This window comes from Eleutherodactylus coqui, chromosome 9 (assembly GCF_035609145.1).
Source record: "Eleutherodactylus coqui strain aEleCoq1 chromosome 9, aEleCoq1.hap1, whole genome shotgun sequence".
In the NCBI taxonomy this organism is placed as follows: domain Eukaryota; kingdom Metazoa; phylum Chordata; class Amphibia; order Anura; family Eleutherodactylidae; genus Eleutherodactylus; species Eleutherodactylus coqui.
In genome coordinates, this window is record NC_089845.1 from 52,647,905 (window position 1) to 52,671,070 (window position 23,166).

At 49.0% G+C, this 23,166-nt stretch overlaps 1 protein-coding gene across 1 annotated transcript in view; it reads left to right on the forward strand.

Annotated features, from left to right (window-relative positions):
- Positions 1-23,166, forward strand: part of CAP2 (cyclase associated actin cytoskeleton regulatory protein 2) — a 139,669-nt gene that overhangs the window by 14,920 nt on the left and 101,583 nt on the right. The gene's annotated exons all lie outside the window — the stretch shown is intronic.

Consider the following 23,166-nt stretch of genomic DNA (forward strand, 5'->3'; position numbering starts at 1 on the left):
TCTCCACCATCCAGTCCAGAATTTACTTCCTCATAGAAGCTGATCAGATTGGTTTCACAGGAGCGACTCCTCATAACCCATGCTCATACGGAGTTATGCAGCTATTTTGTTTTAGGTATTCCAGGATATCATCTCTTAGACACCCTTCTAACATTTTGCCCAATAGAAGTATGACTTACCGGCCTGTAGTTTCCAAATACCCTTTTTGACCCCTTTTTGAATATCAGCACCACATTGGCTATGCGCCAATCCAGTGGAACAGAACCCGTTACTATGGAGTCCTTAGACATAAGAAACAAGGGTCTGTCAATCACATTAATTAATTCCTTTAAAAACCAGGGCTGTATGCCATTGGGACCTGACCATTTGTGCTTTTTAATCTTCCGAAGATCCATTAGGGTGATGTGTGAACTCAAAAGCTCTGCACTTCTTCCTGGGTAAACTGGTGACATTTAGTAGAGAGTTTACTTTATCACTCTGCATCTCATCTGACATTTCATCTTCTTCTCTGAATACACTGGAGAAAAAACAATTTAATGGATTTGCTTTCTCCTCATCACTATCTGCAATTTTTCTTATATTATTTATTAAAGGGCCAACACTTTCAGTATTAATCTTTTGTATAATTGAACAACAGTTTACAGTTAATTTTACTCTCCTTAATAATAAGTCTCACTGTCTCCATCTTTGCTGCGTTTATCTGCTTTTGACATCATTTTTTCTAGGGCTTCTTCGCTGCCTACACTTTCTGTTTGCTGTTTATTGCTCCATTAACATCTTTATTGAGCCACATTGTTTTTCTCCTATTCCTATCCCTTTTATTCCTGAAAAGTATGAACCACTCACAGTAAGTATTTAGGATGTTTTTTAACAGTTCTCATTTATTGTCCATACTCTTATTTTTGAGAACATTCTCCCAGTCAATATGGTTTAGGGCTTCTCTGAGCTGGTCAAACTTTGCCTTCCTAAAGTTTAGAATTTCTGTTTTTTATGATCCCTTCTGAACAGACTGTAACCCTGTAAGTTAACCGCCCAGTCACAGCTTTCATCCAACCAGGTCTCCGTTACTCCCACTATGTCATAGTTTTTCTCCGACATTATTACTTCCAGTTCATCTACTTAGTTACCTATGAGAGATATGATAGACAGACAGACAGACAGTGTTTTCTAGGAAGTAATGTATTCTTTCTGTAATCAAAGTTGCCACAGAAATAAAAATAGACCAATGCAATATATACAGCTAACAAGACATATTTTCTGTAGTGTATGCCCTTCACCCGATTGTGTGCTGGAACGGATCTTCTGGTATACATCAGGTTTCAGCTGTTCTGCCAATGACCTGTGCACACTGTGATATTTATGACTCATCCTTTTACTTGAATACAGATGTCCTCATCTTTCCTGATGAGATTTCACAGAGAGATTGTCCGCTTTAGTACTTTCTACTGAGGTAATCCAATGTGTTGAATAAGAAGCCAAATTGTAAATATTAGCAATGTTTTATAGGTCTTATAGCTTTGAATATACAATATTTTTTGTTTACTTGATTATGGGGGTCAACCATCGCGTCTAAGCTCCTGCAGCAACAATTCCAGAGATGATGTGGGCTTGGATAATAGTGAATTAAAAAAACACACAAATATTTTATATAAGGTATAGCAGCATGAGCTTGGACCTCAGGGGCATAACTACTAAAACCGCTGACCCAGCAGTTGAGGGCTCATCACCAGAGATAAGCTATATTTAGTTATCACTGTAGATAGAGATGTTGTGTATGCAAGGGATGGGCAGGAATAGTATAGGAGAATTGAACAGAGACAAAAAAGAGCAAAAGATGCAGGGAACAGAGCGAAACTAAAAATAATCATAATTTTACCCAATATTAAAGGGTATGGACACCTTTAGAGGAAATTATTTTTAATTAAATACATGTATTCTGGCCTGACAATCATTTTTGCTATAGGGTTTAGCCACCCCAAAGGCCCATTTACACTGAAAGATGATCACTCAAAATTCACTCAAGTGGTAGTTTGAGTGACAGTTTTGAGGGATCACTTTGCATAAACTTTTAGGTAGCTAACTAGCTACTTAGGAGTTTATTAGCGTGTAAATGAAGGCTCCTGCTTTATGCAGATGACAGCAGCAGCACTGTTATGTCCAGACAGCTGCTTTGTTCTCAAAGCTATCAGTGGTATCCCGCTGAGAACTCAGTGCAAGCCGCTGATAAGGCTCATCGCTGACTTTAAGCATGCTTACAGTCAGCAATGAATGAATAGTGCCTGAAAAGTGCTCGATGGGTGCACATTTACACACAACGATTATCACTCAAAAGATGGATTTTAAGCGAATTTTGAGTGATAATCGTTGAGTCTAAATGGGCCTTAAGGCTCTTCTGAGCTGCAACTTGTAAGTATTTTTTATTTGAATGCGCATTCTATGCATTCTTTTAGTGTGGCTTCAAACGGCTGTATGTGCAAATACACTCACTGCTATGGAGCAGAGTTGCGCATAAACAGTTTTTTTTTTCCGGACTGTTCAAACTCTGCGCCATAGCGCAGGAGTTGAAAAACACAGCGGGAAGATCGACCTTGCCCTAATACTACATGCGGGAAGGATGAAGGAAGTCTTTTCTTGCCCGTATAACTAACGGCAGCGAATCTTGATGGTTTCGTTTTGTCCCATTATATGGCCAAGATTATCATGGCTGCATGACGGGACAAAATCACGCCCATCTGTTTAAGCTCTCAGTATTGTAAGAATTCTCATAATATGTAATATAATCAATATATAGGACAGCAATATATGATAGTACAACATATTAATATATGCACATAAGGTCTGCATGCTGATTCAAACCTGTGGGGAATCTGGTGTGAAGTTTCATAATCCAAAATATCTCCTGAGATAAGAGTTTACTAGAGATGAGCGAACACCAAAATGTTCGGGTGTTCGTTATTCGGAACGAACTTCCCGTGATGCTCGAGGGTTCGTTTCGAACAACGAACCCCATTGAAGTCAATGGGCGACCAGAACATTTTTGTATTTCGCCGATGCTCGCTAAGGTTTTCATGTGTGAAAATCTGGGCAATTCAGGAAAGTGATGGGAATGACACAGAAACGGATAGGGCAGGCGAAGGGCTACGTGTTGGGCTGCATCTCAAGTTCACAGGTCCCACTATTAAGCCACAATACCGGCAAGAGTGGGCCCCCCCCCCTCCCAACAACTTTTACTTCTGAAAAGCCCTCATTAGCATGGCATACCTTTGCTAAGCACCACACTACCTCCAACAAAGCACAATCACTGCCTGCATGACACTCCACTGACACTTCTCCTGGGTTACATGCTGCCCAACCGCCCCCCCTCCCCCCCCACAGCGCACACCAAAGTGTCCCTGGGCAGCCTTCAGCTGCCCTCATGCCACACCACGCTCATGTCTATTTAGAATTGCGTCTGCCATGACGAGGGACCGCAGGCACACACTGCAGAGGTTGGCACGGCTAGGCAGCGACCCTCTTTAAAAGTGGCGGAGCGATAGCCCACAATGCTGTACAGAAGCAATGAGAAATAGAATCCTGTGCCACCGCCATCAGGAGCTGCACACGTGGGCATAGCAATGGGGAACCTATGTGCCACACACTATTCATTCTGTCAAGGTGTCTGCATGCCCCAGTCAGACCGGGCTTTTTAATTCATAGACACAGGCAGGTACAACTCCCTATTGTGAAGTCCCTGTCGACCCACAGCATGGGTGGCTCCCTGGAACCCACCGGCGGTACACAGAAATATCCCATTGCATTGCCCAACACAGCTGAGGTAGTAATGTCGTGCTTAATGCAGGTGGGCTTCGGCCCACACTGCATGCCCCAGTCTGACTGGGGTTCTTTATAAGTGTACAGATGTAGTAAAAACTCCGTGTGCACCTACAGCATGGGTGGGTGCCAGGAAGCCACCGGCGGTACATAGAAATATCCCATTGCATTGCCCAACACAGCTGAGGTAGTAATGTTGTGCTTAACCCTTTCCAATCCAATTTGTATATGGTTTTCCTAGGGGGCTTACTCTTTTTCTGCTGTTATACAACGGCGCTATATGCTGGCTAAAGCCAGTACTGCATGAGCTGACACGTAGGATAGGCTCCGACAGCAGAGAGGCTGGCAATATACAGTAAGAGAACCCCGACGGACGTCTACCAACAACGGAGCTGTACAGCCTTAAACCCTAATGTCTTCACAGGTCACACAGTGGACTGGAAAGGGTTAATGCAGGTGGGCTTCGGCCGACACTGCATGCCCCAGTCAGACTGGGGTTCTTTACAAGTGGACACATGTAGGTTAAACTCCCTGTGGACCCACTGCCTGGGTGGGTGCCAGGAAGCCACCGGCGGTACATAGAAATATCCCATTGCATTGCCCAACACAGCTGAGGTAGTAATGTCGTGCGTAATACAGGTGGGCTTCGGCCCACACTGCATGCCCCAGTCAGACGGGTTCTTTAGAAGTGTACAGATGTATTAAAAACTCAGTGTGCACCTACAGCATGGGTGGCTCCCTGGAACCCACCGGCGGTACACAAAAATATCCCATTGCATTGCCCAACACAGCTGAGGTAGTAATGTCGTGCTTAATGCAGGTGGGCTTCGGCCCACACTGCATGCCCCAGTCAGACTGGGGTTCTTTACAAGTGGACACATGTAGGTTAAACTCCCTGTGCACCCACTGCCTGGGTGGGTGCCAGGAAGCCACCGGCGGTACATAGAAATATCCCATTGCATTGCCCAACACAGCTGAGGTAGTAATGTCGTGCGTAATACAGGTGGGCTTTGGCCCACACTGCATGCCCCAGTCAGACGGGTTCTTTAGAAGTGTACAGATGTATTAAAAACTCAGTGTTCACCTACAGCATGGGTGGCTCCCTGGAACCCACCGGCGGTACATAAAAATATCCCATTGCATTGCCCAACACAGCTGAGGTAACGTCAGCTGTAATGCAGGTGGGCTAAAAATTAATTTGATTACACTGTAGGCGAGGGCCCACAAAAATTGCTGTATCAACAGTACTAATGTACATCCCAAAAATTGGCCATGGCCAGCCAAGAGGGCAGGTGAAACCCATTAATCGCTTTGGTTAATGTGGCTTAAGTGGTAACTAGGCCTGGAGGCAGCCCAGTGTAACGAAAAATTGGTTCAAGTTAAAGTTCCAATGCTTTTAAGCGCATTGAAACTTATAAAAATTGTTCTGAAAAATTATTTGAGTGAGCCTTGTGGCCCTAAGAAAAATTGCCCGTTCAGCGTGATTACGTGAGGTTTCAGGAGGAGGAGCAGGAGGAGGAGGAGGAGGAATATTAGACACAGATTGATGAAGCAGAAATGTCCCCGTTTTGGATGGTGAGAGAGAACGTAGCTTCCATCCGCGGGTGCAGCCTACGTATTGCTTACGTATCGCTGCTGTCCGCTGGTGGAGAACAGAAGTCTGGGGAAATCCAGCCTTTGTTCATCTTGATGAGTGTTAGCCTGTCGGCACTGTCGGTTGACAAGCGGCTACGCTTATCTGTGATGATTCCCCCAGCCGCACTAAACACCCTCTCCGACAACACGCTAGCCGCAGGACAAGCAAGCACCTCCAGGGCATACAGCGCTAGTTCAGGCCACATGTCCAGCTTCGACACCCAGTAGTTGTAGGGGGCAGAGGCGTCACCAAGGATGGTCGTGCGATCCGCTACGTACTCCCTCACCATCCTTTTACAGTGCTCCCGCCGACTCAGCCGTGACTGGGGAGCGGTGACACAGTCTTGGTGGGGAGCCATAAAGCTGGCCAGGCCCTTAAAGACTGTTGCACTGCCTGGGATGTACATGCTGCTCGATCTACGCACATCCCCTGCTACCTTGCCCTCGGTACTGCGCCTTCTGCCACTAGCGCTGTCGGCTGGGAATTTTACCATCAGCTTGTCCGCAAGGGTCCTGTGGTATAGCAACACTCTCGAACCCCTTTCCTCTTCGGGAATCAGAGTGGGCAGGTTCTCCTTATACCGTGGATCGAGCAGTGTGTACACCCAGTAATCCGTAGTGGCCAGAATGCGTGCAACGCGAGGGTCACGAGAAAGGCATCCTAACATGAAGTCAGCCATGTGTGCCAGGGTACCAGTACGCAACACATGGCTGTCTTCACTAGGAAGATCACTTTCAGGATCCTCCTCCTCCTCCTCAGGCCATACACGCTGAAAGGATGACAGGCAATCAGCCGGTGTACCGTCAGCAGCGGCCCAAGCTGTCTCTTCCCCCTCCTCCTCATCCTCCTCATGCTCCTCCTCCTCCTCCTGTACGCGCTGAGAAATAGACAGGAGGGTGCCCTGACTATCCAGCGGCATACTGTCTTCCCCCGCCCCCGTTTCCGAGCGCAAAGCAGCTGCCTTTATGGTTTGCAGGGAATTTCTCAAGATGCATAGCAGAGGAATGGTGACGCTAATGATTGTAGCATCGCCGCTCACCACCTGGGTAGACTCCTCAAAATTACCAAGGACATGGCAGATGTCTGCCAACCAGGCCCACTCTTCTGAAAGGAATTGAGGAGGCTGACTCCCACTGCGCCGCCCATGTTGGAGTTGGTATTCGACTATAGCTCTACGTTGTTCATAGAGCCTGGCCAACATGTGGAGCGTAGAGTTCCACCGTGTGGGCACGTCGCACAGCAGTCGGTGCACTGGCAGCTTAAAGTGATGTTGCAGGGTGCGCAGGGTGGCAGCGTCCGTGTGGGACTTGCGGAAATGTGCGCAGAGCCGGCGCGCCTTTACGAGCAGGTCTGACAAGCGTGGGTAGCTTTTCAGAAAGCGCTGAACCACCAAATTAAAGACGTGGGCCAGGCATGGCACGTGCGTGAGGCTGCCAAGCTGCAGAGCCGCCACCAGGTTACGCCCGTTGTCACACACGACCATGCCCGGTTGGAGGCTCAGCGGCGCAAGCCAGCGGTCGGTCTGCTCTGTCAGACCCTGCAGCAGTTCGTGGGCCGTGTGCCTCTTATCGCCTAAGCTGAGTAGTTTCAGCACGGCCTGCTGACGCTTGCCCACCGCTGTGCTGCCACACCGCGCGACACCGACTGCTGGCGACATGCTGCTGCTAACACATCTTGATTGCGAGACAGAGGAGGAGGAGGAGGAGGAGGGTGCTTTAGTGGAGGAAGCATACACCTCCGCAGATACCAGCACCGAGCTGGGGCCCGCAATTCTGGGGGTGGGTAGGACGTGAGCGGTCCCAGGCTCTGACTCTGTCCCAGCCTCCACTAAATTCACCCAATGTGCCGTCAGGGAGATGTAGTGGCCCTGCCCGCCTGTGCTTGTCCACGTGTCCGTAGTTAAGTGGACCGTGGCAGTAACCGCGTTGGTGAGGGCGCGCACAATGTTGCGGGAGACGTGGTCGTGCAGGGCTGGGACGGCACATCGGGAAAAGTAGTGGCAACTGGGAACTGAGTAGCGCGGGGCCGCCGCCTCCATGATACTTTTGAAGGACTCAGTTTCCACAACCCTATACGGCAGCATCTCAAGGCTGATGAATTTTGCTATGCGGACGGTTAACGTTTGAGCGTGCGGGTGCGTGGCGGCGTACTTGCGCTTGCGCTCGAACACTTGCGCAAGCGACGGCTGAACGGTGCACTGAACTACACTGCTGGATGGGGCCGAGGACAGCGGAGATGAGGGTGTGGGTGCAGGCCATGAGGCGGTAGTGCCTGTGTCCTGAGAGGGAGGTTGCATCTCAGTGGCAGGTTGGGGCACAGGGGGAGAGGCAGGGGTGCAAACCGGAGGCGGTGAACGGCCTTCGTCCCACCTTGTGGGGTGCTTGGCCATCATATGTCTGCGCATGGTGGTGGTGGTGAGGCTGTTGGTGTTGGCTCCCCGGCTGAGCTTTGCGCAACAAAGGTTGCACACCACTGTTCGTCGGTCGTCAGGCGTCTCTGTGAAAAACTGCCAGACCTTAGAGCACCTCGGCCTCTGCAGGGTGGCATGGCGCGAGGGGGCGCTTTGGGAAACACTTGGTGGATTATTCGGTCTGGCCCTGCCTCTACCCCTGGCCCTGGCCACCGCACTGCCTCTTGCAACCTGCCCTGCTGATGCCCTTGACTCCCCCTCTGAAGACCTGTCCTCCTGAGTAAGCGTTACACACCAGGTGGGGTCAGTCACCTCATCGTCCTGCTGCTCTTCCTCCGAATCCTCTGTGCGCTGCTCCCTTGGACTTACTGCCCTTACTACTACCTCACTGCAAGACAACTGTGTCTGATCGTCATCGTCCTCCTCACCCACAGAAAGTTGTTGAGACAGTTGGCGGAAGTCCCCAGCCTCTTCCCTCGGACCCCGGGAACTTTCGAATGGTTGGGCATCAGTGACGATAAACTCCTCTGGTGGGAGAGGAACCGCTGCTGCCCAATCTAAGCAGGGGCCCGAGAACAGTTCCTGGGAGTGTTCCCGCTCCTGAGCAGGTGTCATTGTAGTGGAGTGAGGAGGCTGGGAGGAAGGAGGAGCAGCAGACAGAGGATTCGGATTTGCAGCAGTGGACGGCGCAGAACTGCGTGTTGACGATAGGTTGCTCGAAGCACTTTCTGCCATCCAGGACAGGACCTGCTCACACTGCTCATTTTCTAATAACCGTCTCCCGCGTGGACCCATTAATTGGGCGATGAATGTGGGGACGCCAGAAACGTGCCTCTCTCCTAATCGCGCAGCAGTCGGCTGCGACACACCGGGATCAGGAGCTCGGCCTGTGCCCACACCCTGACTTGGCCCTCCGCGTCCTCGGCCGCGTCCACGTCCTCTAGGCCTACCCCTACCCCTCAGCATGCTGTATTACCAGTGATTTGATTTCACAGGCAGGAAATAAATTGGCGCAAGACTGCAGGCCAAATATAATTTTTTCCCTTTTTGGAAAACGAAAGGCCCCACTGCCTCTAGTGAATGAATAATCTAAGTTTAATAACTGTGCTGTGTCCCTGCTAATGTGTCACAGAACGTGAGGGTAGCAGAGTTATTATAACTCTGGCAGAGCAGGTATTTTTTTTCCCAATTAAGGAAAGCAAATGGCGAAGCCAGCAGTAAAGCGTAGCTGGGTGCGTATGATTTAGCAATGTTTTTCACGCAGCTCACACGTGTCCACCGCCCGTAAGGACGGACAGAGGCTGGACAAATAGATTTGTTTTCACTTGTTTTTCCACCAAAAGGCAGCACTGCGTATATTCAATGAACATGAGAAGTTTAATAACTGTGCTGTGTCCCTGCTAATGTGTCACAGAACGTGAGGGTAGCAGAGTTATTATAACTCTGGCAGAGCAGGTATTTTTTTTCCCAATTAAGGAAAGCAAATGGCGAAGCCAGCAGTAAAGCGTAGCTGGGTGCGTATGATTTAGCAATGTTTTTCACGCAGCTCACACGTGTCCACCGCCCGTAAGGACGGACAGAGGCTGGACAAATAGATTTGTTTTCACTTGTTTTTCCACCAAAAGGCAGCACTGCGTATATTCAATGAACATGAGAAGTTTAATAACTGTGCTGTGTCCCTGCTAATGTGTCACAGAACGTGAGGGTAGCAGAGTTATTATAACTCTGGCAGAGCAGGTATTTTTTTTCCCAATTAAGGAAAGCAAATGGCGAAGCCAGCAGTAAAGCGTAGCTGGGTGCGTATGATTTAGCAATGTTTTTCACGCAGCTCACACGTGTCCACCGCCCGTAAGGACGGACAGAGGCTGGACAAATAGATTTGTTTTCACTTGTTTTTCCACCAAAAGGCAGCACTGCGTATATTCTATGAATAATAACTGTGTTGTGGCCCTGCCTATACAATTCTTTCCCTGCAGTATCAATGGAGGGTGGAATGCTCTGCAGAGGCGATTTTGAGAAGCCCAAAAAAAATGCAGCACAGCTAACAGCAGCCTGGACAGTACTGCACACGGATAAATATGGCCCTAGAAAGGACCGTTGAGGTTCTTGAAGGCTACACTCACTCCTAACACTCTCCCTGCCTATGCAGCACTTCTGTCCCTAATGCCAGGTGCAACGGTCTGCAGAGGCGATTTTGAGAAAAAAAAAAAAGGCCACTGCTAACAGCAGCCAACACACAGCTATCAGTGGCCCTAATAAGGACCTTTGGGGGGTCTTGAAGCCTACACTAACTACCAATTCTTTCCCTACAGCAGCTCCGGTATAAACAGCACTGTCCCTCATCTAACTCACCAGGCATCTGAGGCGAGCCGCGGGAGGGGCCGACTTTTATATTAGGCGAACACCTGATCTCGCCAGCCACTCACAGCAGGGGGGTGGTATAGGGCTTAAACGTTGCAGGGGGAAGTTGTAATGCCTTCCCTGTCTTTCAATTGGCCAGAAAAGCGCGCTAACGTCTCAGGGAAGGAAGTGAAAGTAACCAGAACACCGCATGGTGTTCGTTACGAATAACGAACATCCCGAACACCCTAATATTCGCACGAATATCAAGCTCGGACGAACGCGTTCGCTCATCTCTAGAGTTTACCAAACCAGTGGTCTCCCTGAATGGGGCAACGAACACTTTATATACCAGAAGTTTTTAGAATTGACACATCACCCTAATGAATCTTCAGAAGATGTCAGAAAGCTCCGGATAAGGGCTAATGCCCATAAACGGATTTCTGCCATGTTTCACGTAGCGGAAATCTGCGCCATTATCCCACAGCTATTAGGTTCTATTGAGCCTAATAGCTCGATGTTCACGCTGCGGAATTCCGCAGAAGAAGAAGAGAGAAGGAAATCGCGTCATGCTCTAATTGCCGCTGGAAAACACGTGGCCGGCTTCCATTGACTAGTCAATGGAAGCCGTCCATCAAGCGATACTTCTGCTGTGAGCACAGCGGAAGTATCACGTGAGTACACGTCGCCGGCCGTGCAATCGCCCACTGCCAGCACATCATGCGCTGTACTGCGGTGGATCCGGAGAGGTGAGTATGGGGTCTTTGGGGGGGGGGGGGGCACCGTGTTGGACTCTGTTGCGATATTCTGCTGGCCGTGCACATAAAGCCTAAGGCATGTCTAATAATTAGAGATGAGCGAACGCGTTCGTCCGAGCTTGATATTCGTGCGAATATTAGGGTGTTCGGGATGTTCGTTATTCGTAACGAACACCATGCGGTGTTCTGGTTACTTTCACTTCCTTCCCTGAGACGTTAGCGCGCTTTTCTGGCCAATTGAAAGACAGGGAAGGCATTACAACTTCCCCCTGCAACGTTTAAGCCCTATACCACCCCCCTGTTGTGAGTGGCTGGCGAGATCAGGTGTTCGCCTAATATAAAAGTCGGCCCCTCCCGCGGCTCGCCTCAGATGCGGTGTGAGTTAGATGAGGGACAGTGCTGTTTGTACCGGAGCTGCTGTAGGGAAAGAATTGGTAGTTAGTGTAGGCTTCAAGACCCCCCAAAGGTCCTTATTAGGGCCACTGATAGCTGTGTGTTGGCTGCTGTTAGCAGTGGCATTTTTTTTTTTCTCAAAATCGCCTCTGCAGACCGTTGCACCTGGCATTAGGGACAGAAGTGCTGCATAGGCAGGGAGAGTGTTAGGAGTGAGTGTAGCCTTCAAGAACCTCAACGGTCCTTTCTAGGGCCATATTTATCCGTGTGCAGTACTGTCCAGGCTGCTGTTAGCTGTGCTGCATTTTTTTTGGGCTTCTCAAAATCGCCTCTGCAGAGCATTCCACCCTCCATTGATACTGCAGGGAAAGAATTGTATAGGCAGGGCCACAACACAGTTATTATTCATAGAATATACGCAGTGCTGCCTTTTGGTGGAAAAACAAGTGAAAACAAATCTATTTGTCCAGCCTCTGTCCGTCCTTACGGGCGGTGGAGACGTGTGAGCTGCGTGAAGAACAGTGCTAAATCATACGCACCCAGCTACGCTTTACTGCTGGCTTCGCCATTTGCTTTCCTTAATTGGGAAAAAAATACCTGCTCTGCCAGAGTTATAATAACTCTGCTACCCTCACGTTCTGTGACACATAAGCAGGGACACAGCACAGTTATTAAACTTCTCATGTTCATAGAATATACGCAGTGCTGCCTTTTGGTGGAAAAACAAGTGAAAACAAATCTATTTGTCCAGCCTCTGTCCGTCCTTACGGGCAGTGGAGACGTGTGAGCTGCGTGTAGAACAGTGCTAAATCATACGCACCCAGCTACGCTTTACTGCTGGCTTCGCCATTTGCTTTCCTTAATTGGGAAAAAAAATACCTGCTCTGCCAGAGTTATAATAACTCTGCTACCCTCACGTTCTGTGACACATAAGCAGGGACACAGCACAGTTATTAAACTTCTCATGTTCATAGAATATACGCAGTGCTGCCTTTTGGTGGAAAAACAAGTGAAAACAAATCTATTTGTCCAGCCTCTGTCCGTCCTTACGGGCGGTGGAGACGTGTGAGCTGCGTGAAGAACAGTGCTAAATCATACGCACCCAGCTACGCTTTACTGCTGGCTTCGCCATTTGCTTTCCTTAATTGGGAAAAAAAATACCTGCTCTGCCAGAGTTATAATAACTCTGCTACCCTCACGTTCTGTGACACATAAGCAGGGACACAGCACAGTTATTAAACTTCTCATGTTCATAGAATATACGCAGTGCTGCCTTTTGGTGGAAAAACAAGTGAAAACAAATCTATTTGTCCAGCCTCTGTCCGTCCTTACGGGCGGTGGAGACGTGTGAGCTGCGTGAAGAACAGTGCTAAATCATACACACCCAGCTACGCTTTACTGCTGGCTTCGCCATTTGCTTTCCTTAATTGGGAAAAAAAATACCTGCTCTGCCAGAGTTATAATAACTCTGCTACCCTCACGTTCTGTGACACATAAGCAGGGACACAGCACAGTTATTAAACTTAGATAATTCATTCACTAGAGGCAGTGGGGCCTTTCGTTTTCCAAAAAGGGAAAAAATTATATTTGGCCTGCAGTCTTGCGCCAATTTATTTCCTGCCTGTGAAATCAAATCACTGGTAATACAGCATGCTGAGGGGTAGGGGTAGGCCTAGAGGACGTGGACGCGGCCGAGGACGCGGAGGGCCAAGTCAGGGTGTGGGCACAGGCCAAGCTCCTGATCCAGGTGTGTCGCAGCCGACTGCTGCGCGATTAGGAGAGAGGCACGTTTCTGGCGTCCCCACATTCATCGCCTAATTAATGGGTCCACGCGGGAGACGGTTATTAGAAAATGAGCAGTGTGAGCAGGTCCTGTCCTGGATGGCAGAAAGTGCTTCGAGCAACCTATCGTCAACACGCAGTTCTGCGCCGTCCACTGCTGCCAATCCGAATCCTCTGTCTGCTGCTCCTCCTTCCTCCCAGCCTCCTCACTCCACTACAATAACACCTGCTCAGGAGCGGGAGCACTCCCAGGAACTGTTCTCGGGCCCCTGCTTAGATTGGGCAGCAGCGGTTCCTCTCCCACCAGAGGAGTTTATCGTCACTGATGCCCAACCATTCGAAAGTTCCCGGGGTCCGGGGGAAGAGGCTGGGGACTTCCGCCAACTGTCTCAACAACTTTCTGTGGGTGAGGAGGACGATGACGATCAGACACAGTTGTCTTGCAGTGAGGTAGTAGTAAGGGCAGTAAGTCCCAGGGAGCAGCGCACAGAGGATTCGGAGGAAGAGCAGCAGGACGATGAGGTGACTGACCCCACCTGGTGTGCAACGCTTACTCAGGAGGACAGGTCTTCAGAGGGGGAGTCAAGGGCATCAGCAGGGCAGGTTGCAAGAGGCAGTGCAGTGGCCAGGGGTAGAGGCAGGGCCAGACCGAATAATCCACCAAGTGTTTCCCAAAGCGCCCCCTCGCGCCATGCCACCCTGCGGAGGCCGAGGTGCTCTAAGGTCTGGCAGTTTTTCACAGAGGCGCCTGACGACCGACGAACAGTGGTGTGCAACCTTTGTCGCGCAAAGCTCAGCCGGGGAGCCAACACCAACAGCCTCACCACCACCACCATGCGCAGACATATGATGGCCAAGCACCCCGCAAGGTGGGACAAAGGCCGTTCACCGCCTCCGGTTTGCACCCCTGCCTCTCCCCCTGTGCCCCAACCTGCCACTGAGATGCAACCCCCCTCTCAGGACACAGGCACTACCGCCTCATGGCCTGCACCCACACCCTCATCTCCGCTGTCCTCGGCCCCATCCAGCAGTGTAGTTCAGCACACCGTTCAGCCGTCGCTTGCGCAAGTGTTCGAGCGCAAGCGCAAGTACGCCGCCACGCACCCGCACGCTCAAACGTTAACCGTCCGCATAGCAAAATTCATCAGCCTTGAGATGCTGCCGTATAGGGTTGTGGAAACTGAGTCCTTCAAAAGTATGATGGCGGCGGCGGCCCCGCGCTACTCAGTTCCCAGTCGCCACTACTTTTCCCGATGTGCCGTCCCAGCCCTGCACGACCACGTCTCCCGCAACATTGTGCGCGCCCTCACCAACGCGGTTACTGCCACGGTCCACTTAACTACGGACACGTGGACAAGCACAGGCGGGCAGGGCCACTACATCTCCCTGACGGCACATTGGGTGAATTTAGTGGAGGCTGGGACAGAGTCAGAGCCTGGGACCGCTCACGTCCTACCCACCCCCAGAATTGCGGGCCCCAGCTCGGTGCTGGTATCTGCGGAGGTGTATGCTTCCTCCACTAAAGCACCCTCCTCCTCCTCCTCTGTCTCACAATCAAGATGTGTTAGCAGCAGCATGTCGCCAGCAGTCGGTGTCGCGCGGTATGGCAGCACAGCGGTGGGCAAGCGTCAGCAGGCCGTGCTGAAACTACTCAGCTTAGGCGATAAGAGGCACACGGCCCACGAACTGCTGCAGGGTCTGACACAGCAGACCGACCGCTGGCTTGCGCCGCTGAGCCTCCAACCGGGCATGGTCGTGTGTGACAACGGCCGTAACCTGGTGGCGGCTCTGCAGCTCGGCAGCCTCACGCACGTGCCATGCCTGGCCCACGTCTTTAATTTGGTGGTTCAGCGGTTTCTGAAAAGCTACCCACGCTTGTCAGACCTGCTCGTAAAGGCGCGCCGGCTCTGTGCACATTTCCGCAAGTCCCACACGGACGCTGCCACCCTGCGCACCCTGCAACATCACTTTAAGCTGCCAGTGCACCGACTGCTGTGCGACGTGCCCACACGGTGGAACTCTACGCTCCACATGTTGGCCAGGCTCTATGAACAACGTAGAGCTATAGTCGAATACCAACTCCAACATGGGCGGCGCAGTGGGAGTCAGCCTCCTCAATTCCTTTCAGAAGAGTGGGCCTGGTTAGCAGACATCTGCCATGTCCTTGGTAATTTTGAGGAGTCTACCCAGGTGGTGAGCGGCGATGCTACAATCATTAGCGTCACCATTCCTCTGCTATGCATCTTGAGAAATTCCCTGCAAACCATAAAGGCAGCTGCTTTGCGCTCGGAAACGGGGGCGGGGGAAGACAGTATGCCGCTGGATAGTCAGGGCACCCTCCTGTCTATTTCTCAGCGCGTACAGGAGGAGGAGGAGGAGCATGAGGAGGATGAGGAGGAGGGGGAAGAGACAGCTTGGGCCGCTGCTGACGGTACACCGGCTGATTGCCTGTCATCCTTTCAGCGTGTATGGCCTGAGGAGGAGGAGGAGGAGGAGGAGGATCCTGAAAGTGATCTTCCTAGTGAGGACAGCCATGTGTTGCGTACTGGTACCCTGGCACACATGGCTGACTTCATGTTAGGATGCCTTTCTCGTGACCCTCGCGTTGCACGCATTCTGGCCACGACGGATTACTGGGTGTACACACTGCTCGATCCACGGTATAAGGAGAACCTGGCCACTCTGATTCCCGAAGAGGAAAGGGGTTCGAGAGTGTTGCTATACCACAGGACCCTTGCGGACAAGCTGATGGTAAAATTCCCAGCCGACAGCGCTAGTGGCAGAAGGCGCAGTACCGAGGGCAAGGTAGCAGGGGATGTGCGTAGATCGAGCAGCATGTACATCCCAGGCAGTGCAACAGTCTTTAAGGGCCTGGCCAGCTTTATGGCTCCCCACCAAGACTGTGTCACCGCTCCCCAGTCACGGCTGAGTCGGCGGGAGCACTGTAAAAGGATGGTGAGGGAGTACGTAGCGGATCGCACGACCATCCTTGGTGACGCCTCTGCCCCCTACAACTACTGGGTGTCGAAGCTGGACACGTGGCCTGAACTAGCCCTGTATGCCCTTGAGGTGCTTGCTTGTCCTGCGGCTAGCGTCTTGTCGGAAAGGGTGTTTAGTGCGGCTGGGGGAATCATCACAGATAAGCGTAGCCGCTTGTCAACCGACAGTGCCGACAGGCTAACACTCATCAAGATGAACAAAGGCTGGATTTCCCCAGACTTCTGTTCTCCACCAGCGGACAGCAGCGATACGTTAGCAATACGTAGGCTGCACCCGCGGATGGAAGCTACGTTCTCTCTCACCATCCAAAACGGGGACATTTCTGCTTCATCAATCTGTGTCTAATATTCCTCCTCCTCCTCCTCCTGCTCCTCCTCCTGAAACATCACGTAATCACGCTGAACGGGCAATTTTTCTTAGGGCCACAAGGCTCACTCAAATAATTTTTCAGAACAATTTTTATAAGTTTCAATTAGCTTAAAAGCGTTGGAACTTTAACTTGAACCAATTTTTCGTTACACTGGGCTGCCTCCAGGCCTAGTTACCACTTAAGCCACATTAACCAAAGCGATTAATGGGTTTCACCTGCCCTCTTGGCTGGCCACGGCCAATTTTTGGGATGTACATTAGTACTGTTGATACAGCAATTTTTGTGGGCCCTCGCCTACAGTGTAATCAAATTAATTTTTAGCCCACCTGCATTACAGCTGACGTTACCTCAGCTGTGTTGGGCAATGCAATGGGATATTTTTATGTACCGCCGGTGGGTTCCAGGGAGCCACCCATGCTGTAGGTGCACACTGAGTTTTTAATACATCTGTACACTTCTAAAGAACCCGTCTGACTGGGCCATGCAGTGTGGGCCGAAGCCCACCTGTATTACGCACGACATTACTACCTCAGCTGTGTTGGGCAATGCAATGGGATATTTCTATGTACCGCCGGTGGCTTCCTGGCACCCACCTAGGCAGTGGGTCCACAGGGAGTTTAACCTACATGTGTCCACTTGTAAAGAACCCCAGTCTGACTGGGGCATGCAGTGTGGGCCGAAACCCACCTGCATTAACCCTTTCCAGTCCACTGTGTGACCTGTGAAGACATTAGGGTTTAAGGCTGTACAGCTCCGTTGTTGGTAGACGTCCGTCGGGGTTCTCTTACTGTATATTGCCAGCCTCTCTGCTGTCGGAGCCTATCCTACGTGTCAGCTCATGCAGTACTGGCTTTAGCCAGCATATAACGCCGTTGTATAACGGCAGAAAAAGAGTAAGCCCCCTAGGAAAACCATATACAAATTGGATTGGAAAGGGTTAAGCACAACATTACTACCTCAGCTGTGTTGGGCAATGCAATGGGATATTTCTGTGTACCGCCGGTGGGTTCCAGGGAGCCACCCATGCTGTGGGTCGACAGGGACTTCACAATAGGGAGTTGTACCTGCCTGTGTCTATGAATTAAAAAGCCCGGTCTGACTGGGGCATGCAGACACCTTGACAGAATGAATAGTGTGTGGCACATAGGTTCCCCATTGCTATGCCCACGTGTGCAGCTCCTGATGGCGGTGGCACAGGATTCTATTTCTCATTGCTTCTGTACAGCATTGTGGGCTATCGCTCCGCCACTTTTAAAGAGGGTCGCTGCCTAGCCGTGCCAACCTCTGCAGTGTGTGCCTGCGGTCCCTCGTCATGGCAGACGCAATTCTAAATAGACATGAGCGTGGTGTGGCATGAGGGCAGCTGAAGGCTGCCCAGGGACACTTTGGTGTGCGCTGTGGGGGGGGAGGGGGGGCGGTTGGGCAGCATGTAACCCAGGAGAAGTGGCAGTGGAGTGTCATGCAGGCGGTGATTGTGCTTTGTTGGAGGTAGTGTGGTGCTTAGCTAAGGTATGCCATGCTAATGAGGGCTTTTCAGAAGTAAAAGTTGTTGGGAGGGGGGGGGCCCACTCTTGCCGGTATTGTGGCTTAATAGTGGGACCTGTGAACTTGAGATGCAGCCCAACATGTAGCCCCTCGCCTGCCCTATCCGTTTCTGTGTGATTCCCATCACTTTGTTGAATTGCCCAGATTTTCACACATGAAAACCTTAGCGAGCATCGGCGAAATACAAAAATGTTCTGGTCGCCCATTGACTTCAATGGGGTTCGTTGTTCGAAACGAACCCTCGAGCATCACGGGAAGTTCGTTCCGAATAACGAACACCCGAACATTTTGGTGTTCGCTCATCTCTACTAATAATGTTATTTTTGGGAAAAGAGCCAGAAACATGCTCTGCTATGTGTGTTTTGAACTTCCATGATGTGCAACAAACATATTGCTCATGACGGGCTACACATTCAATAAGACATACTAAATATGTTGTATTACAAATAATAAAGAACTTAATTGCAAAACTTAATTGCAAAACTGTTAGCCATACAAAAAGTGAAAGTTTTAGTTTGAATAAGGGTGGTTTCACATCTGCACCCAGGGGTCCCGCTTTCCTGCTGCGTTCAACTATAATGGGTCTGTCCACTATTGGCTATAATGGGTCTCTTTACGTTCCGCTCAGCTGCGCAGCCTTTAACCAGAGGAAAAAGTGCTGCGACTAGAGATGAGCGAGCATACTCGTCCGAGCTTGATGCTCGTTCGAGTATTAGGGTGCTCGAGATGCTCGTTACTCGAGACGAGCACCACGCGGTACTCGTCTCGATTAAACGAGCACTGACCATTGAATTCAATGGAGCCGGCAATACAGCTGGCTCCATTGAAAGCAATGGGCTGCCGGCGATCGCGGGATGAATTGTCGAAGGGCTTAAATATATAAGCCCTTCCCTGCAATTCATCCAGAAATGTGTAAAAATAAAAAATATATATATACTCACCTGGTCCCGGCAGACGGAGTTCAGCGCGGCCGGTGGCAGTCCTCCTGAACTGCTCTGAACAGCTGTGAGTAGTATTCAGCAGCCGGGGATTTAAAATCCCCGCCTGCTGAATGAGCTGCCTCTGATTGGTCACAGCCTTACCAATCAGAGGCAGATCTCACTCACACATCCATTCATGAATTCATGAATGGGTGAGTGACTGCTGCCTCTCATTGGCTCAGCGCAGGGACCAATCTGATTGCTGAACTCCGTCTGCCGGGACCAGGTGAGTATATATATATATTATTTTTTTTTTACACATTTCTGGATGAATTGCAGGGAAGGGCTTATATATTTAAGCCCTTCCCGACAATTCATCCCGCGATCGCCAACAGCCCATTGCTTTCAAGGGAGCCGGCTGTATTGCCGGCTCCATTGAATTCAATGGGCTAACATCGTTCTTCCTGTTACAGCTGTGGCAGAGGAGAACGATCTTTATGCTGACAGTGCGGGGGGGGGGGGGGGTCTCACTCTTGCCACTATTGTGGCTTAATAGTGGGACCTGGGAACTTGAGATGCAGCCCAACATGTAGCCCCTCGCCTGCCCTATCCGTTTCTGTGTCGTTCCCATCACTTTCTTGAATTTCCCAGGTTTTCACAAATGAAAACCTTAGCGAGCATCGGCGATATACAAAAATGCTCGAGTCGCCCATTGACTTCAATGGGGTTCGTTACTCGAAACGAACTCTCGAGCATCACTGAAAGTTTGACTCGAGTAACGAGCACCTGAGCATTTTGGTGCTCGCTCATCTCTAGCTGCGACACTTTGGTGTTTTGTGCTGGATTAGTGAGGGAACGTCCGACCAGACGTTCCAACGCAGATGTGAAACCACCCTAATATCACTGCATAAACTGCATCTATTTTCGCCACATTTAAAGCAACTTTTTAAATTCAACCATTTGAAATGGATACCAACAGAATTCTACCTGTTAGGGCTCTGGGTGAGGACCCACTGTGCTAACCAACCAAACCTGGTTTTTAGACCAAACCTGGTATGGCTGGCAGCTGACCCCAGTGGTCAAAAGTATCAAAGCATGGAAAACTTAGATGGGTAACTTGCCCTCAACTAAGCAGGAAGATGCGAAGACCCCTGGCTGAAGGCAGGGTAGACGTCCTAATAAGAACGGCCCCACGCTAGAACCTTGGGGCTGACTATCACTGACAGGAAACAGGGAAAGTGTACAGAAAGTACAGAAAAGACTGACTACCACAGAAACACTAATGATGCACAGACTGGACAGAAATATACAAATGCACACCGGCTAAAGCATAAGGCAAAAAAAATACAATATAACCAACTACTGGCTCAAAAGACAGAACAGTCCTGAGACAGTCCTGCTGGGTGTCTGAAGTAAACACACATCAATTCTGAGGCAAAGAGGGAGGGTCCCCATCTCGCTTAAATAGAAGGGTAATTGCTATTTAAGCTGCAGCTGGGCTGTGAGCACTGAGAAGGGTTTACTCCCTCATTTCTGCTAGAAAATTAGAACAAAGAGTACTTTCAAACAGAAGAAGCAGAGCGATGCCTGTGTCTGCCCGGAATAGCAAAAGGGCGGCAGACACAGGTAGCAGGTCTAACACTACCCCAGTGTTTCCCAACTTGAGTCCTCAAGGCACCCCAACAGGTCAGTCCTCAGACATTGCCACAAGTATTCTTACTATAGGATATCCTGAAAACATGACCTGTCGGGGGTCCCTGAGGACAGGAGGTGGGTTTAGAGAATAATACATCACCATTAGTATGCGATTTTCTCCCAATGAATTTGATTCCTATGTGATTGAAAGAGAATCATTGTGTGACAATAAAGGGTCTTTCTGTATGATCTGAGAATTTGTATTATACTGTATTACATCAGAGACCCTGACACTACATGGAGTCAAAAAAATTAAACTGTGTTCAAGAGATGATTTTTTTTTTTGTTGCATTGGTCATGCTTTCTAGGTTTTTAATCCTTTTTAGCTCCATGTAAATCTTTTTTGTATAGCCTCAATTAGACAACCTAGCTGTAATGATCTGAGATTTATGATTACAGTCAGAGATAAGGGAACAAGCATATTTTGCTCTAATGGCCATTAACTTTTCAAATAACTTATGACTATGTGATAACCAGCAAAACTGAAAATGGCTTTATTTACCTAAAAAGACATTTTAAATTCTTCTAATATTCTATCCACTGCCTGTTGTCCAGTGATGACAGTCTCTCCAGTAATAAAGATAACAGGATGGAGAACAGGAAGTGATGGATGACTCTTGCTGCCTATAGAACTCTATGAAGTAAGGGAGAGGGAGCTGCTAGAGGGAGAAAGATTCACACACAAACATGCCTACAGCTAATAGTAACTGGTTTACAGCTACTGAAATCACATCTTCACTGCTCAGCACTTCTCTAGTATTATCCACGATGATGTGATTTTTCTGTGTGTGCTTTAGTGCTTAGGGAGCAAAATCTGCTGATTTCTCTATGTGCAGTGTAAAGAAGACAGCATAACAGTCTCCTCCTACCATCTCAAAGAAATCTGGCACAAACACATATACATTTGTTCCCATATCTTTACATTGATCTTCTATGTCCACTATAAGGCCGGCTTCACATGAGCATAAGCGTATTTCCGTATGCCTAAGCATATTGTTTTTGCAGAATGAACAATGCTTTTTTGTGTGCACATTGGCATATTTCAATGCACTTTTTGTGTGGGGCAAACAAAGATGCACCAATTGAAGTGGCTAATTAGTCTTAATGAGTTCCAGATGTGTTCTTTTTCCTGTACAATTATGCAGTGTTTCACGCATCTCCTTGCATATCGCGCGCATATTTGCACACCCACCAGTAACTTCTATGGAGACCTTTGGTGCGCAAACCATGTTCTATTATATTTGCGTGACCTAAATACATGTGCGCAAAATACGGAAATGTGAACGAACCCATTGGAATCAAAGGGTTCTATTCTCTACATATTGTGTGTGCAAATACACCCATGTAAAACCGGCCTAAGTAAAAAAACACAATCTATCAATGTACGTTCCGGGCTGCTTCTATTGCTGTGGTTTTCTGCCAGCTAATGGCATACTGTAATGTCCATGGTGACATCATTTTTTTTCATTATTCTAGAAAGAGTGGTATTAAACAATACATTCGGAAAGAGTCCATATTCCGTGGACAGTGCATAATCCCCATAAGTGTCTGTGTATTGTATACATCTAGGCTTTATGGCGATTCTCTTGTCTCCTTGCTTCTATTCGGAGACAATCATTTCTGCAGACTCTATTGATCGTGAATGATGCAATGAAGGAAGTAGGAACTAGTTGGTATTTACAAAGACGATTAACGGTATGGCTCATTGAGACAGGGTATTAGTAAGTGGCAGAATGTAGCAGAACGTCAGTTGTATCTCTAGACAGGACATATAGCACATTGTGAACAATCTAACAAGGCCCAGGAAGTAGCGGATAGCTTTCTCTCCTACAAACAAATCTTTCCTCTGATCATAACACTGAGACATAAATAATACATTTGTTTTAGGAATGTATCAAACGATAAATTGTCACATTCTTAAAAAATGAAGTTCCTACAGAGCTAGCTTGTGCTAATGTTGGAGATAACAGAAATGTGATAGGAGTTCAGAAATGAATTGGCAGACCTGGCCGCTTACTGTTATCTGTTTTCAAGGATTTTGGTGCGTATGTTGCTAAGTGTCAATTATCCATGCAAATATATATATTGGTATTGCTAATAAAAACCGTTAACGGGGCAAATAGTATGACCCATCTGAAAAAGCTTGGGGCAATTTGTCATTCAGTTAGAATTTGATGTATTAACCCTTTCCAATCCACTGTCTGACTACTGAAGACATTATGATTTAAGGCTATACAGCTCCGATGTTGGAAGACGTCCGTCGGGGTTCTCTTACTGTATATTGCCAGCCTCTCTGCTGTCGGAGCCTATCCAACATGTCACCTCATGCAGTACTGGCTTTAGCCAGCATATAGCGCCGTTGTATAACGGCAGAAAAAGAGTAAGCCCCCTAGGAAAACCAGGATACAAATTGGATTGGAAAGGGTTAAAGTTATGTTTGCTAAGTACAGTCATGTAACTGCTACGAGAACTGTTGTGCATTAGTTTAGCATTTCTACTAGTTTATC